Source organism: Rhinolophus sinicus, linkage group LG09 (assembly GCF_036562045.2).
Source record: "Rhinolophus sinicus isolate RSC01 linkage group LG09, ASM3656204v1, whole genome shotgun sequence".
Classification (NCBI taxonomy): domain Eukaryota; kingdom Metazoa; phylum Chordata; class Mammalia; order Chiroptera; family Rhinolophidae; genus Rhinolophus; species Rhinolophus sinicus.
The window spans coordinates 63,511,757-63,530,866 of record NC_133758.1 but is presented as its reverse complement, the minus strand read 5'-3'; the positions used below and the strand labels follow the sequence as shown (position 1 = coordinate 63,530,866).

General features: G+C 39.1%; 1 protein-coding gene across 1 annotated transcript in view; it reads left to right on the top strand.

Moving 5' to 3' along the window:
- Positions 1 to 19,110, top strand: part of SUGCT (succinyl-CoA:glutarate-CoA transferase) — an 866,747-nt gene that overhangs the window by 482,977 nt on the left and 364,660 nt on the right. The window lies entirely within an intron of this gene.

Below are 19,110 nucleotides of genomic sequence, written 5' to 3'. Positions count from 1 at the left end.
ATAATTAAGAACGCTAAATCATTTTCCTTCACATTTGGGGAGGGCACATGGAAAACCTCCACTTCCGCATTCCTTTATTTACTCTGAGGAGGCAGGATTCAGAAGATATGCTGTTGCCCGTTTGGGATGCTGTTCTGTAGCTGTCATATCATTAGAAGTGAGAAAGGTGTCCTTTCCTAGGAAACTAGCACGCTCCTAAGTGAACAGCCTCCCCGAGGCCCCCTCTCCCCACTGGCTCCCACACTGGTGTGCCTGAGATCTGGGAGTTCACTACCCCTCATGGTGAGTGGGGAGAACAGAACAGAGCGCCCGGAGCAGGCGAGGACAGCAGGTCAGCGTGCTGACCCGGGTTCTGGTTCTGGTTTGGTGAACAACTCCGCCCCAGCCCAATAGCGCACGGCGTTGGCGGCTGTGCGCCCTCTGCTGGGCAGAGCAACACAGGCGGCCTCCCGCAACACGTAGCGGAAGGAATTTCAAGCTTCTGCTTTGCACAGGGGCAAGTTTCCTTCGCATCATCTTAAGATGACGGTCCTGAAAACAGAACCTTGAGTTATTTACGGTAATTTTAAGTCTAATCTGAGCAAACAAACCAGAACTCATTTTATGTTCTACCCAGTCAACTTCCTCTCTATGGGGCATGTGGCTTTAATCTTGTGCTTATGGCATGCAATTCATTGAGAGGATACACCAAACTGGGTGTGTCTGTGTTCTGAGAAGATGGAACACAAGAGGAACCTACTAACTCATATATTTTACTTGACCTGTGTCACATTTTCAGGGGAGTGGAAGATTTTGGTGTTTGAATGCTTTTCCTTATGTTTAATATAGATCCTGCTCATTAATATTTCCATTTCAGAGCTTAAAATTTTATTTGAATTCCATACATTCATTTATATTTTAGTCATTCAACAAGCATTAATGGGCCCCTGCTATATACCAGGCATGGTGTAGGGTTGTGTAGAGTGCTAGGAGAAGGAGGAGAACAGCGATACCCGGAATCTTGAGAAGCTCAGTTTAGAGGAGGACTTTTAGGCTCGCCATATAAAAAGGCATTAACAAAGGAAGCGACACGTTGTTTGGAAAACACAGAAGTCAGAATAACAACACCACGAAGGGACAGAAGTTAGGATAGACGTCATGGCATGGGCTGTAAGTACTGAGAGATGTTTGTGTGTCTTCTGGTTGGACAAAGTGGGACAGGGCAGATTGGAGATGGCAGTGGGAAGAGATGTATGTGTGTGTCTCACGGAAGGCTGGGTCTTCTGAGAGGCTAGAGTCCAAGAAGTGGAGAGTGGAGAGGGCTGAGGCTAGAGGAAGTGTAGAGCCAGTTGTGAAGGGCCTTGCAGCATAGTAAACTGATTATATCCAACTGGATTATGTCTGTATTATGTCTAACCGGAGATGGGGAGTCAAGGGATTGTAACCAGGAAAGGAAAGGCAGCTTCTCAGCGTAGAAATGTCGCAGGAAAGTAGAGGGGGAATAGGGGGCAGGGGAATGTCAGAATATCAACAGGAGGCTAGGTAAGAAACTGTTGGAGTCAAAAAGAAAAAAAAAAGAATGAGAGTGGGGATTCTGGAAAAAGGATTAACTGGAAAACTGCTTGAGAGGTGGAAACTGATTGTCTGAGGAGGACTTGACAGGTTGCTGATGATGAGACCAGGTGAACAGAAAAAGGTGTGGTGTGTCGATAATGACTTTGAGCATTTGACTTTGAGGTAACTACATGTAAGGATATCTACTAAATAGATGGAAATAAGGGTCTTGAGCTCAGAGAGAGGAAGTGGCTAAAGCGGGAGATTTGGGTTCACCGGCTGGAGGAATCAGTGACTGTCCAGGAAGAGTCTCCATGTGGAGAGAGGGCAAGAGGCAAAAATGGAGCATCTCACACTTCCCTGTTACTTAGTAAGGACATAATTTCATGACCTGCTTTTTAAATATTAAATGTTGTCGAGGATGTGGATTTGGGTAACATTTTACCTTGATGAGAAACCCATGCAAAAGTAAGTTTTTCAAAAAAATGTTTGTGCTCCTTCATGATCAGCTTTCATTGTGGAGTCTGTTAGCTTTAGCATGTTGGGTTTAATGGCAATGTATCTTTTCAAAAACTCATTAAACCAGAAATGACTTAAACATAAAATCTCAATGAAGTTGATCTATTCAAGTTAAAAAGTTAAAAGCAGAATTAAGTTTTATATATATGATAAAGCATCAAAGATTGAGTTCTTTAGGGGTGAGCTTTGGAGTGGGAAAATAGAAAAAGATCCAATTTGTCCTGATCTCAAGGGGGAATCAACATTCATTTTTATCTATATTTGTATGTATAACTAGTTCTGAAAAACGCCTAGAATTCTAGCCTCTGAATGAGGAAGGAGGAATTTAGAGTACATCTAAAAGTTTTGTTGATGAGGAGGCTGCACAATAAATTTAAGAAACACTGCAGACTGTATTTATGCCTCTTTAGAGATTCATAATACACATTGTCACATTAAAGGCTCTGAGAAGTTCTGCAAGAAAGAAAATTGTTTAACCTAGATTTTTCCCAGTTTTATTTGATGACCAACCCAATATTTCCCAAAATTTGAATAATTGTACTTCAAAGGTTTCTTTTATAATTAAGTGGAAGAATGTAAGATTTCAAGCTATTAGTCACAAAGCTCAGCTCAGTTAGCAAACATTTATTGGTCCCTTAATATTTATAGGAACTGTGTTTAATAGTAAGGACACAAAGTTTATTCATAAAACAACAGTAATAATAGTAGCTAAAACTTACTGAGCACTTTCCAGGTACTAGAATATTTACTAAGTATTTTATATACATGTATACCATCTCATTGAATCCTCTCAGTTCTGGGAGGGAAGTAGATCTATTTTAGAGATGAGGAAATTCAGGCTCAGAGAGGTGAAGTGATTTTCCTAAGGTCATGGACCTAATGAATTACAGAACTGGTTCCAATGTAGTTTCTATCTGATCTCGCTGCTCATATTCTTATCCACCTTAGAGCATTCATAGCCTAAATCATGTCCATAAACAGTCCCAAGATGGGCTTCAGAAGGTCTTTGGACTTAAGAATTTCCCACCTGTGCTAACAACCCCTGACATGACCTTGACATGACCCTGACAAGTCTTCCTCACATAGCATCCAGGGTAGCCTCTTTCTCTCTGAACCTGAAGCTCTTGGTATCAAACAGCCCTTTGTTGGAGTGCAGTATCTCATTTCTCCCACATTACATAATGTAACATATATGAAGTAGATCAGGATATAGCTAATTTACAACTTTCCTGTATGGTTCCTGAATGTTCTTTTTTCATTATTTTTTAAGTGGGAAAAATGAGCACTATATTTTAAACCTTCTTTATACACTCTAGGCAATACTTAAACACTTAACTCTTAGCAATTTGTGTTTTTAATGAAATAGGGTTTTCCTTTTGGGTCATTTTCATAGAGTAACTTTGGTTGTCCAAACATACTCTGAAATATGGGGATTATGGTTTCAACACATGTAAGCCTAAGGCCAAAGTATGAGTAACACATGATATTTTGTTACATTTCATGAACAAACCACTGTTTTGTGGTATAATACAAAACACAGCTAAGTAGTTTAGATCACTATCAGGCATTACAAGGTTAGGTTTTCAATTTATGTGATTACTCAAAGCTCATTAGAAGTATATTCTCTAGCTCTAGGGAATGCAGCCTAGAAAATTGTGGTTTCCCTTGTGAAAATGGTATATTTTTAGTCCATTTATTATGTTTTTAGTTTATCTCAATTATAGCCCTTTGTACTTTTAGTACAATAGTTGAATTCACAAATAAACTTACAAAGTCTATTTACCAACAGGCTAAAAGGAGAAAAGAAAAGAAAAGACATTATTTTTATTTATTAACTTAAGCTCTGTCTTCAGAATGTCACAGACTTTCTATGAGTGAAACCACTATTACAGATTACTCTCTTTAGATCACACCAACTGGAATGTGGTGGGAGCACTAAGTCCTAGTTCTGGCTCTAGGGTGCACTAGAAAATCAGTTGGCTTTCTAATTTTTTGGTTTCCTCACTTAGAAAATGGGCCTACTTTTGTGCTCCCTGGAATGTGAAAGTTCTTTGGCGGTATATTAGGAATAACATAAGCTTCAAAGTGACTACTCATATGCATAGGGTCATAGTCTCTTGCTGGCTCTGTGATCTTGAATGAATTCTCTAACCTCTGAGCCTCAGTTCCTCATTGTATTAACCTTGTGATACTTTAGCATGGGTCTTATTTTACATGGCCCTGAAATTTATATTTATGTTTAATTAGTGATCTCATAAACTTTGTTGAGTAAGGGGGAGTATTAATATAATAAACAAACAAATAAATAAATAAGAGAAAAATAATTAAACCTTTTGTTAGAAAACAGCTAGTTCCCAAATGAGCCTGACATTTGACTTGTAACGGGGTAAGAAAAACATGGGTCAACTTACACCTTATTTGCTCCCTCTTGGAAAATACGTTTGTTTTGGCAAACCCCGAATTGAATGTTTGGAAATGCAGTGTTGCTAGAAGACACCAGCAAATCCCCATGATTCTGGGCTGCTCTTGGGCCCACACTGCTGGTTTGAACAATCATCCTGATTTTAATAGCTTATTTTGTTGTGGCTTATTTTGGGCCAGGGGGATTTATTCATGCTGATGACTTCAGATCCCATCCTGAACCTCCCGTATTGCCCCATGTCAGTTTAAGATTAATTATGGTAATTCTCACAGCAGCTGAGTGTGCCTTGGAGTTTCTATCTGGACAGACACGCCTCATCTGATCCAGAACCCAGGGCTGGGGGCTGGGAAAAAAGGATGAGGGTTTGGGGAAGGTCGTGTGTTTTGATGTTTCCCTGAGCACGCTGGGTCTCAGCTAACAGCACCAGTAGGCACTTCCTGTAGACTCGCTGTACATTTCCTGGCTCTCATGCATTTTCATAGTCAGGGTTCATCAGATTTAGTAATAAAACTCCAGAATGACCATATGCCTTGAGGTGTAATTCCTTTTCCAACATTGAAAATGAAAAGGCTATTAGATTGTGAATCTGTAAATAATCAGTCATTCCCTTGTTCAAGTAAAACAAGTTAGCATAATTTATCAGTAAATTCAATTTACTTTCAAGTGCCATTTATATCCCCATGCTGTATCATGATGGTTAGTAATGACTTATTAAGAATAATGCCTTAGGAGGTTTTCCATTTTAGATGACCCGGGGTGAGATGTGGTTGAAAGAGGACCAAAATGTACTGGATGTCCTTTGGCAAATAGAGTTATTGGAGCTTCACGTGGAGTGTTGGTTTTACTTTAAATCAAATGTGTTTCTTATATCACATGTACCCCATTGGGGCAATAATCCTAGGAGGAAAAAAGTCACAAAATATACTGAGTTATATAGTAGAATTGCACAGTGGTAGTAGTAGGAGTAATGGTAGTAACAAAGCTACCTTTTTTGAGTATCTGCCAAGATTTGTTTCTAAGTACATGGCATATGTTATCTCATGTAAGCTTCATACTCCTAGAAAGCAAACATTAATAATAATATCTCTACTTTACAACCTTCTAAGGACAGGCATTCTTTTTGTCTTCCTTTTATAGGTAAAGAAACTGAGGCACAGGCAGGGAAAGACACTTGTCCAAGGTCACACGGCTATTAAGTAGGAAGGCTGATCTTTTGACCTGGGCAGCTGGTGTGCAGTTGTTGCTTTAACCACTATCACGGAGCTGCCTCCTTAGTCATTTTTTATTGTTAATAGTTTATAAATTTATACTTCATTAAAGCATTGCTAGATTATTCCCCCACCCCCCTTTAATAACATGGCACTGCTTTGTAGCAGCCTTCCTTCGATGTGGTTATAATGATTATTATGGTCATAATGCGTTATGAAGTTTAAGGGTATGCACGTGATTGTCTGACAGCTACCATTTATTGACATGTTATATCAGGCATTGTTCAAAGTTCTTTACATGCATTACAACATTTAATCCTATTAATTACGTATCAAAAAGGATAATAGCAATACTTATTCCACAGACTTAAAACTATCAATATATACCAAGTATAGGTTGTATGGCACAGAGTAAATCCTCGATAAATGCTAGTTATTATTATCCGTGTTACAGATGAGGAGCCTGAGACTTTAGTGAGGTTAAATACTTGCTCACTGGTGCACAGCTGTTCAGAGGCAGCAGAGGGCTTTGAACTGAGGCAGTCAGAGCCCACACTCAACCACCACACAAGCAAGGAAAATCAGAACATGCGTGTATTATCTTTTGTTTTTACTTGGTTTGATTGCCAATCAGAACTGAAGCTTTTGTTTTACTTATGAAAAGCAGCATGGTATTAGATAAGAGACAGGATTTGGAGTCAGTCTGCTTTGATTAGAATCTCATTTCTACCCCTTGATGGTTGTGCAACCTTGGAAAATTTACCTAAGCACTCTGTGCTTTGGGTTCCTCATATGTGCAATGGGGATAATTATATCTCACAGAGTTGTTTGGGGGATTAAATGGGAAAAACCCATTTAAAACTCTTAGTATAGTGCCTGACATATGACAGCATTCAAATAAGGTTAGCTATCATTATTATGATTATTAGGAATAAAATTACACGTGTATACTTTGAATTTTAAAGTCACAGATTTAATCCTGGGAGCCAAATTCAATGAATACTCCTACAAACCATACCAGACTCAGAGTGGCGCAGGACTGAGTGGCGTAGATATAACAGGGCATTAGAGGGAACACGATGAGGCTGCTTGCACAGCTGGAGAAGCTGGTGGGGCACTGGGTAAAAATGCCAGAGTGAGCCACATTGTTACATTTATTTGGGACACTTAGAAACTGTTTAGGCAGTTAATTCTCTAGTTATGCAGGGAATCAGAATTCACTTAGCTCAAGCACCACTGTTCTCCGGACCTGGGATACCTGGAGGGGGTGGAGAGAGAGAGAGAGAGAGAGAGAGAGAGAGAGAGAGAGAGAGAGAGAGAGAGAACTCACAATGACGTTTTGACATTGTGTCTTCCTCATCTTTGATTCTTTTATTCTTGGAAGATAAGCCAAATGGTGTAGTCTTCTTGCCGCAGCCGACACGCAAGCTTCTGTTCCCTCCAGTTTTACTATACTCCCAGTATTTCTAAATAACACAGTAGTGAGTGCTATGAGTTACAGTTTTGATTTTATTAACTTATGGTTTTGTTGGGTTTTGGATATCTTATTTGTGTTAATTCATATGTCTAAGATTTTCACAGTCCCCCTGTCTAAAAGTCTATAGTTTCCTTCAAGGAATAACTAGGGATGAAAAGATCAGCAAATACCATAAAAAAACCCCAATACTTTGTTTGTTTCAAAACCCAGTCTATTGTCCAGTTGGCTTTGATGTTACTTCATTTTTCTTGCTTCGCCTTAATTTTGTTGAGTTCTGCGTTCAAGAAGACAACACATTCCCATGTGGCTCCCACCTACTTTTCCAGTCTGTTCTGTTCAGTGGTGCTTAGTGGATGTTAATAGATGCTCTGCTAAAGAAGTGTACTGTTTTCCATTAGTTTTGGAATCACTGGCTTATGCAACATAACCAGGCTTCTTTTCAGCTGCACTTCAAAGAGGCTGTGTGAACCCAACGTACATGTCAGTCTCCCAGCGGGGCGTGATCATAGCTCTGTATACTTAATGGTGGCATCTTTATTTCTTCTGATGTCTTGAAGTTAGTGTTTGGGAGCCACGCTGTGGGAAGTGCTAGTTTATATGGCAGCCATTTTTATACATGGGAATAGTTAGGGAAAAGTGCCGCAGCTTAATGGTAATTGTGCTGTTATTTTTTTAAGATTAAATAAATGCCATTCCATAGCTTATTAAAAACATGAAAATCTTGAATTCAGAACTTACTAGAGTGTTTTTGCCTTGTATCCAACTTAAAAAAGAGGGAGGTGACAAAAAAAATAATTTATTTGAAAACACACTCTCATTCTATACTTGAATCCTGAATCCACCATAAATTTAATTTAATAGTATACTTATTCTATCTACAGTCAGATTGTTGAAAGACACCTGGGGTACAGCGAGCTCCTCAGGCATGAGATGTTGTTATTTTACAAATGCAAGACAGTACAATATAGATTAATACACAACTAACAACTTTTTATAACAGAGACTAAAACAAAAATATTTCTGTTCTCGGTTCATCCCCAGCTACCCAGAAAACTACATTTCTAGAACCTCCCAATCCCACTACAGTAAATGGGTGACTTATTGTGGTGATATTTTAATTCTTAGATGGGAAGAAATTTAACTTTTGCTATCAAGACGTGAGACTCTAGAAGAATACTGGATAGAAAGTCAGGAGGTCTTGGTGACCTTGGTTGAGTTCCGACCCCAGTGGGCACCGGGCCTGGTACACAGCAGGTGCCCCGCACATGTTTGTGGAATGAACTTCAGCTGGATGCCTTTTATTTCTCATCTGTTCAGAGAGATTGGGAAGAATACATTACCTCTTAGGTTCCTTAGAGCATGGAAATGTAGGTTCTATGGTACTCAGTAGTTCTTAGATCATTTAGGGAACACACAAGGATCATTTGGGAACAAATGCAAACACTTTAAGTTTCCTATATATAACAATAAGACCCACTATAAGCTATCTTTTAAAAATTGAGTCTTCCTCCTCACTTCAGCTTTATCCTATTGATTATACATGACATACTTTCAAATGTGAAGAGTGAGTCCCTTCTCTGCACAGATATAAAGGAAATTATTACTGTATTGCTGATGCTATAGGAGAGTTTGCAATCTTGGAAATCACACACACCATTTAATGTTTTTAATATCCTTACAGTTTAATTAATGTACTTAATTAACTCTTAGAGACATGAGCAATTTCTTTTCCCTCAAAGATCTCTTTATGTTTTGAATTCCAGGACCACTATGTCAAAAATATAATAAATATGGGACTGGAGAATGGAGTTAATATTGACTGCCTATTATGTGCCAGATACTATATGTTTACATATTTACATACACCACCTCCTTTATTCTTTAAAGAAACCTAAGTACGATAAATTAGTTTGAAAAAATCAAGGCTAAAGTTCAAGTGATTCGCACAAGATGCGAGACCTAGTAAATGATGAAATAGTTATACAAACCTAGTTATCCTCAGAGAAAAAGAAAAAACTATTTCAGGGGTAAGTAGTCCATTTCAAGTAGGTGGTGTCTGTATAACTGTGGAATTAGTAGGGAGAAGAGAGGCCCTGAAGGTGGAGTGGGCTAGGGCCCTCGCGGACCCTGAGCAAGGGTCTTCAGTAGAAGTGGGGTGTGACCTATCCTTTCCACCTTGTACTCCAAGGGGAGCTGAAAGCCTCAGTTGGCATTCCATTCTGAGTAGCCTGTGTTTGTGGACAATACACTTAGCAGGATATTTTTATTTCATTAATGTTGGTTGCCATGACAAAGTCTAGATTTTCCATTTACATATAAATGAACTCAGATATTCAATAAATGTTTCTACCTCAAATATTCATAAGATATCTTTAGTTGATTAAAGGTCTGGAGTAGTCATGACTTTTTCATACCATGATGTAAAGCAAATGAATATTATGTCTTTTTTAAAAAACTCATACTTTATTTTTCAACTTCTTATTTCTTGCTTAATATTTAGAAAAAAATAATTCTAAGACGTTTGCTTCTACTTCTCACTGTTTTGAAGAAATCATTCTTAAAGACTGGAATTATGTCTTTAAAAGATGGATGAACATCGTTTTAATATCTAGAAGAACACCTTTGTGATACAGGGATTTAATGAATACTCTAAGATGATCAAGGTTAGATGGACACATTGAGAGGTCATCTAGTCCTGGGCTTTGAATAAGACCTCCTCCAAGGTTTCTATCAAGCTTTGATGCTATCTGAAGTTTGCCTGTGAAATCTGTGCTTTTGACATATTTTTTAAAGAAGAAGTTTTTATTGTCACTGTAAAAGAGCTCAGATGTTCAGTAAAATTGGGATGTAAATTCAACTGGTTATATTTCTGGTTTTTAAAATAAGTTGCTATTATTATTAACTGACCTGCTCTTCAAGAAAAAAAGAAACTTAGCTACTTTAAAAAAGTCACTGTAGATCCTCACTAACTTAGTGGGATTAAAGAGTTGTTTTAAAAATCTCAGAAGACTTAAGTCACACATCTCAGAAATTCCATAACCTTCGGAGTTTGCCTATAAAGTAGTTCTAAATATTGAAAACCAATAACTACATATACATTTTTCAGTAAAGAACTGACTGTATTTGCTTCTTGATGGTTTCAGTGATATGCCTCCTGTGCTATTTAAAAAAAAAAAAAAGCCAAGTAAATTCTTATTTCTTACATCGTACCAATTGTTCAAAATCATGTCTTACTTCAGGTTTTTCATATTTACTCCATCAGACTTTCTCAAAAAATGTTTTTTTTTCTGTTTTTAGTTGCCATTCTTTTATATGCTTGAGAGAAAAATACATTTTTACTTTAACTTTGCTCCTTAATCACACTGTGTATTTCTTATAATCTATTTCATTCTTTTTCTAAAAGGCATTGCTCTTGGAGATTTCCTATTTTAATTTTGACTGATTGTTTTCTAGTCCTGTTGCAAAACTAACATCCTGAAACTTATTTTCAAAGGACTCTGGAGTTGATTCAACATTAGGTACCACTGATATCTTTCTTTTTTGGTCTTTTTATTGCTATGTTGTCAGAGTACTATTTGACATCTCTACTTGGATACCTAATAAGCAGCTGAAATTTAGTTGATCTTCCCACTAGACCTGCTCTATCCAGGGTCTTCCTCACCTCTGCTCATGGCAACTCCATCTTTCCCGTTGCTCAGGCCAAAAATCTTGAAACCACGCTTGACTCTTCGTCTCACACTCCACATCTAACCCAACAGGAAATGCTGAAGCTTTACTGTCAAAGTATATTGGAACCTAACAAGACCTCTACGATGACCATGTGCAACACTGAAGTGGTAGCCATACTATGGTCGCAAAATTGGGCATGACCAAATGACTTTATTATCATTACCAAACTGGAATACTCAAGAGCTGCAGCCAGGCTAAAAGAATGTCTTGATACATTTTGAATGAAATTTCCCCCCCTCAAAAACGCTTGATGGCATTTGGTAGCTATTTTTAAATAACTTAGGGACTATCAAATAGATGGAAATAGTAAGAAGTATTTGTTGGAATTTACATTGTCTGTTTTTTGTAGAGCAACTTACAGTTTATAAAGCACTTTATATAATTATCTCATTTGATCTTCACGAACTTTCTAGGTGATGAAGAAACAGAGACTCAGAATCTAAATTATTTGACCTAAGCTTGCTAACTGTGATGACATCAGAATTTAAATCTGACTTTTCTGTCTCTAAACTTTATACAGTTTCTGTTGCTTTTCTTATCTTCCAGGAGGCATAATTAGGACCAGTATTCTGAACTGAGAGACTGCGATTCTCATTGAACAAAAACGGACAGTCCCATAACTAGAGGTTTCCAAATTAGAATGTTCCCAAATTAGAATGTATCCCTGACGAGGGATACCCTGGGATCTCACGTTGGTTAGCTTGGATTTTGGGATGCTTCCACATACCTTTTGACAGATGAAACTCTGTTATTTATAAATGCCTGTGGGCATGTCTGCTTCTGTAAGAACTCACATGTCAGACATACTGCTGGACTTCTTGCAGTCTCATTTTAATAGACCTACTACATTTTTATTAAATTATTGAATCTGCTAAATTATTAGTCATGACTACCTCTTCCTTGTCCATTAATTCTTTAATATTTGTATTATTTTCTTCCATCCTATAGTAGGCCAGTGTATTTAAAATGAAAGCTAATGAGAATTCCTGACAAATAGTTGGAAAATATATTCTGTATTTCACATTGCCAAATGATATTAATCTATTAATTTTTTTCATTCAGAGTACTTAAACACTTTATGTTAAAATCTAGATGAAGTGAATCATTTCTGATAATTTTATGATTTATTGTTTTTGTGTTTGCCAGTCTTTATACATTAATAATAAGTGGCCTTTCTATCAGGTTTACAATTTTTTTGAATTTTTAATATATATGAGAACATATTTTCATGACATAGTTTTTAAAATCTGATATAGAAGATTTATTTTAGTTTTATAACCATATATAATATAATTCTTACCTTTTATATCACAAATCTTGTCAGTCAAGCAAAGCCATTTTAAGGTGTCTTTCTCTCAAATCATTAGTGATGTATCAGCAGGGTTATGATTGATTTTGAAGTAAATGCTGGGACCTTACCTTTTCATCTGCCCCTCTCTCTTCTTTTTGGGCAAAGGTACTTATGGATGACTTAGGCTCATCATTCAAAATGTAGATATGCTTTTCTCCTTTTCCTTTCATTAGCAGACATGAGTTAGACAGGTATTGATTTATAACTTTTGTCCTAGAAGATGAATTCTAAGATATTTTGGAAAGTAACCAGTCAAAGACATTTGAATGATTTTAGCACAAGGTGGTGCGCAGATGAATGAAAGAAAGATAAAAACCCTGGATGTTATAGTGAGGACAAGGTAGTATGGCTTTTCTTTATTGGATTATAACATTTGGTTTTGAAAAAAATCTGAAGTAGAAAGAAGCTAGGCCTCATGTCGAGGGCTGATATTTTCCATTAGTAGAGTATCAAACTTCATAGACTCTTTTACTTCCAATTCAGCTTTCAAAGTTATTCACAGAGTTTTCATTTTTGATTCTGACTTTACACAATAATAGCAGGAAAATTTGGTGGCTTTCCTCTGTATTTTACCTTTTCAATCAGTGAAAAAAGAAGCTGATTTTTATAAATTTTTCAGTACTGCTAGGATAGAGGCGTGGCCAGTGTCCAATCCCATATCACAGGATTGCAGGAGTGCTACAGGGGATGAATAGTCCATGTTTCCATGAGGCTGGCCTACATCCCAGCCATCATGTACTGGAGTCGGCGCCCCAGCTGACAAGACGTGACACATTTTCCCAGCTTGAAATCCGTAGATGGGAGTATTTACACCATGGGAATCGACAAATAGTATAAATCAAAACTCCTGCCTGACCTCAAAGAGCTGGTTGGTAAACATTTCCCGGCATATAGTAGCTGACTCAAACACACTTAATTTCTGTGACTTTGCTAAAGATATTTAACCGCTCTGAGCCTCATTTTACATCTCTGTAAAATGTGGGAAGCTAGTACTTCGCAAACCTTTTGGAAAAAAAATAAATGAGATAGCACAGATAATAACATGTAATATAACACTTAATGAATGGCTGTAATAATAGCAATAATGATAAAAATAATTATCTCAAACACAAATAGATTGTGAGTGTTAATTTATATGACCGCTTTACTCACTGTTAGGTACGTGGCAGGAGGAACAAGGTTGCAAAACACTGGGAGAAACTTCTGCTTTTCAGTGGACACAGTCTTGGTGAGCTCTTTCTCCTGTCAGTCTTTTCCCAGTTTTGGTTTCATTCAGCATTTATTTTCCGGATTTGTCATATGGCAAACCACTATGTAAGTATAGCGAGGACTGTCTTTTATGTTTTGTAGCCTGTTCCATTTTGCTTCTGAAATAAGGAGGAAACCAGTTCTAGCAGTGAGCACCAACAATTTACCATGTGCTTTCACTCATGCTGTCTTCTAAAGCATTTTTATTATACTTGTTTATGTATGTTTATGTGTGTAATATTTATTGTATATATGTAATACTATTATATTATTGTAGCAGGTTGAGGAATAAATGGGAAGCAAAAAATTGAAGGTACAGAAAGACATCAGCAGTTATAGCCCAGCAAAAATGCATCAGAAGGAACCCTGTGAATGAGGGAGCTTTTCCATGAATTTTTGCTTTTCCCTGTCTTTCTCCTTGCAGCAATCAGTGATATAAATGGGCCAGTGTGGTTACTCCTGGAGTCAGCTGGAGATGCTGAGCTGTATATTACTCTTTGGCTTGTAGCTTGAGGGGACAGAGTCGCAGATGTAGAGTGGATGGAAGTAGCTGCCTAAGGAGAAAGACCTAGATGAAATCTCTGGGGCTTTTGCTGATAAAGCAAAGGAGACTAGGAGAACAGGGGAAGGGGTCTCGGGCCACAAATCAGCCCCGGAACTGATCAGAAGAGGCTACAGTGAGGTTTTCTGACATATGGAGCAGTTGCAGAAATCTGGTGATAAAAGGAAGACGGGTGTTCCAATAGTTTGAGGAGAAGGTAACAGGCAAAAGAAAATTAGAGTTGCAGGATGTGAAATCAAATGATGGAACTTCCCTCTTAATGTGGACCATCTGGTCATCTTATCTTTAAAGCAGTGATTTCTCAGTCATTTTTCATCTTATATCATGATGACCATATGTCCCAGATTTCCTAGGATGGGGCAGATTTCAAATTTGTTTGCCATTGTGAGACCACTGGTTCCAAGTCAGGACTGGAAAATATAATCACTATTCTTACACCTCCCTCTACCGGCTTGTATTACCTTTGTCGCCTTCCGTTTCCAAGTGGTTAACAGCATCAGGAAGCAGCTGTCCAAAGCAGTGGTTCCCAAACCTGGCTGTGTATCAGAATCACTGGGACACTGGTTAAAATACTGGTTCCTATGGCACTTGCTCCCTCCTGTTGTCCCCCAAATTCAGGTTCATTAGGACCTAGAAGGTTGTATTTTTTAACAAGTGTCCCCTGTGATCATGAGGTAGCTGGCTGGTAGTCAAATTTTGGAAACCAGTAGACCAAACAATGCCATTCACAGCTACCTCCAAGCATGGCGGAGCTTCTTACAACAGGACTTCTCATATGGGTGGGGGGTCTTTGAATTCCTGGAGTTTTATTATGAAGTGTGTGAGGATGGGTCCATAGGCAGTTCCCTAGGAGAGGACTGTAGCTTTAATCAGGTTCTCAATGGAGTTAGTGGCCCAGGAAAAGTATACCCAAGGCTTAGCAGCCGAGAGTCTGCAATGCTGTTCAGAAAGTGCCAGGCATGTGTTTTAAGGATCTTAGACTTCAATGCCCTCGTGCTTTTTTGTATTTTTTGTTTTCCATCTCAGAACTAATTACTGATCAATCTAATAGGAATTTCTTTCCTGGGTTTAAGGAAAACACACACACACACACACACACACACACACACACACTCCTATAAACACCCAACTAATTCTAAAATGATGACTTCTCTCTCACACAAGTATTTTCAATTTTGTCAGCCAGTAATGTTTAATAGGGGTGTGTGTGTGCACGTGTGTGTATGCTTGAAGGGTGATGGTTTGCTGGGGTTGATGATCTGATTACCTGAGTAAGCCTCCCTGTACCCTCCCCTCCTTGCTCTCCACCTTTCCCTGAATGTCCACCCAAACAGGTTCTGGACCTGTGGTCCAGTGAAATCCTGTTTTAAACCTTGGGGTTGATATTCTCCAGCTGTGTTTCCTCAGCTCTAGGGAGCCGTTTTCTCTAACAAACATTTGTGGTTTAGGGAGCCAAGCAATAGATTGAAAACTTCAGGGTTGCGAGTTCTAACTCTGGGTCTGCCCTGACACAGTGTGTGACCTTGGGCAATTCATTTGATCTCTTTCCAAACTCTCTGATGCTTGATAACAGGATTTTCTGGAAATCTTCCTGCCAATAAAGGCATATGGAACCACTCCTTGGTTCCACAAGGGAAGGCTACACTTTGTTATCCTCAGGCTTTTAACTCTCTCCCCCCGTTTGCCCGTGTCCTTATACGGGCCTTACTGTGGCTGCTTGTCCAAATCTTAGAAATACTTTCTTACTTTTCTTTCCAAAAGCACATCAGTAGTGCTACTCTGCTTCAGCCCTCCCCAGGATTCCACACTTTGTCCCCAAATCCATACCCCATGAGACTAAACTGCCCAGGCTGCCTAGGAACAGTGACAACTGTGCAGAACCGTCTGCCCCGGGGTTCACATGGCTACTGGAAACAGAAGAAAGTTAAATGTCGCTCTCATTTTTTTTACATTCTACAAAGTACAATTTATTGTTTTATGAGCGTCCCCAAATCATTTTTATACTTCCTCTACTTTTTAACATCTCCTTTTATAGAAAATGATTAAGTTAATAAATTTTATTAAAAGCAATACAATTCCAAGAATTTTTTTTTTTTGGTAGAAAATATGCACTATTTCAGTTTTTGTACTTTGTTAGAAGATCATTTACTCAGATAAAATGTATCTTTTAAGTTGCCGGAACACACACACACATACCCCAGTGTGTTACCAAAAATTTTGTGAGGTGGCATGGGAGAAAATCATGTTTTGTAAGGAGCTTTTACATTCTTGAAAATTGCTGCTTCCTCGTTTAAGAGTAAGGCTGGAGCAGTAGAGTTGTGACTCTTCCATTCTTATTCATATTTTCTTCTGCCTCAAAATACCATGCACCTCTGGAAATTATAGTCACTTTATTTTTGCTAATGATAATTAAGGGTTCTTGGCCCAAACTATAAGAGTCAGCATATAGTTCAAGCAAATGGACTTAGGAGTTAAACAGTGGAGTACCTTTGCTTGTGTGTTGTACGTCTGACACCTTTTGACTTATAGTGGTGTCAGTGGTCACTCGTCTGGGATGGGGAACCTTCCTTCAGCTGGGTGACCCTCTCACTGTCCTCTCAGCCTGAGGCTGCCCAGAGCACCTCACCCCTGGCCTGTCTCCCCAGTGGACCATTCTCTCTCTTCTATCTTCACCAAGACCTCTTTTGGGTAATTGTCAACCTGGAAATTGTTTGATAATCTAATATCTACATATTATTCCTCTAAAAAGGAAGTATTTTAAAGTAACAATAATAGTTAACATTTATTATTTTACTCTGTGCTAGTACTTTTTACAATACTGTATATGTAATTTTGTATTTACTCATCACAATAATTCTGTGAGGTCTTTTCCTCTTACATACCTACCATGTAGATGAAGAACAAAAATGTGTTTAGGTAATTTGCCTAAACTCACATAGTGAATAAAGGTAATCTGACTTGAGATCTTGTGTACTAAATTAATGTGCTCCATCTGTGAAAAATAGCCAGATGCACCTTTAATGTGGTTTAAAAACAGTGATGGGAAGACCTCATTCACAGGTAGAGCTGCTCTCTGGGTGAGAGGAGAGTGGTGGTGTGTGGAGGTTCTCTGTTCTCTTCTCTTCTCTTCTCTTCTCTTCTCTTCTCTTCTCTTCTCTTCTCTTCTCTTCTCTCCTCTCCTCTCCTCCCTCCCTCCCTCCCTCCCTCCTCCCTCCCTCCCTCCCTCCCTCCCTCTCTACATATGCACAGACAGACCAAGCTGAGCAGATATTCTTTTATCTGTTTCCATACTGGATTTCCTAGTAATGTTTCATCTAAAGAAAGCGTTTCTCTGTAAAATACAATACAAAATAATTAGAAAATTATTGCTCCCTACAATTCTACTTATCATAGTGCATTCTTATCTTTCCCCCCTGATCTGGAAATGCTAATGGAAGTCAGATGTTAGCTGAGGTCACCCTTGTCTCTGAGGTCACCCTGTCCTTTGAGATTTAAATAAAATTGTCTCAATCTTCCATTTCATATCTCCTGGAAGGTTCCAATGCCATCCCCCACATTTCTGCACATTCTCGAAGTGATTACCGTGGGCAGTTTTTCCTGGTAAACTCTTGACCTCAACTGTGTCTTACCTCCCCCAGCTGCCTTTTCCTCTGGGTTCCATGCTGACCTTGAGGGGAACTAAATTCTTTGTTTCTTAACTTGTATCCCCCCCCCCCACTCCCCGATTCACTCCCACAAGGAACAGTTCATAATGAAGACCTGCAGGCAACAGGAAAAGGTTTATATTTCAGCAGAATATTCCAATAGAATAGTGGGCTTCCTTCCTCTTCAACATTCTTAACACCAGGAAGTTCTTAATGACTGTACTCCTCTGCCACACCAGGCCCAGACTGCACACTCCTCAGGGCCTGGTCCTCCTCCTGGCCTTCCTCTCGCTCCCCTGCTCCCTGCCCCCTTCTCCCCTCCTTCTTCCATTCCCCCCTCCCCCTCCCCGCTTCCCTCCTCCCCCGCTCCCCTCCCAGTTCTTTCCTCCCCCTCCCCCCTTGGCCTCTTCCCCCTCCTCTGGCTCCTAATCCTCCTTTTCCTTCTCCTCCTCCTCCTTCTTGCCATCTCATTTTAAAATCCCTCGGTATTTCTTCAGTTAGTCTTTGTTGCATCCTTCAGAACCATGTCTCTCAGAACCTCACCTTTTCTATGCCGAGCAATTTATTAGGGTATTTTTCTAAATGAAGACACTTTTCTGACCAGGAGAAACTCTGGTGCGAGCTCCTGAGATGAGTTTTGTCCCAGCCACAAGAGCACAGTGTGGCCCTGTTGGAGGGGTGTAACCAGCTGACTAGCAAACCCACTGGAGGCTAGCTTCACTCTGGCTGGGTGACAGTCAAGAGTCTGTGAGAAGAGTGGGTAAACAACTCATCTTTTCCCTCGAACAATTAATATTAAGAGGGACAAAAGCCACTTAGTAAGCAGATGCTCAGCATTGGGCACTGCGCTGAGCACTTTACATTTTTTACTTAATTGAAATTTCACACTCTTTGAAGACCGTATTTATACTTTCTGTCAACTAGTGAGACCAGTTAAGTGACTTGCCCCGAAGTCACAGGTTAGAAAGTGGAGCAACCTGCTTCAGGCCCTCACTGACATTCCATGCTCTTACTGCATTACTAAGCTGTTCAACCACCTAGTGGTCAAAATAATATTCTTTTCCTAAATGCTCCAGTCCACCTCCAGCATCCCTCGCTCTCCTCCAGAGGTTCCTCAGACCCATGTCCTGCTCCAGCCTCCTGAGACGCTATCATAGAATTTGAGGAAGGTGCCTATTTTTGGTTCCCTTTGGAGAATATGCACTTTTTCTAATATACAGCAGAGAACTGAGCTTAATCTGTACGTCATGTTAACTGTGTGTTTAGATATCTGTATTTCTAAATGAAATGTGCTAAGTAAACTTTTGTTTTAAAAGCAATTATGAGACAGCTTGTGAGGAAAGGCTCCAGACAGTCATGAACCTAAATTGCAGTTCCACATCTTCTTGTGTGCCCTGTGGCACGCTGCTTATCTTCC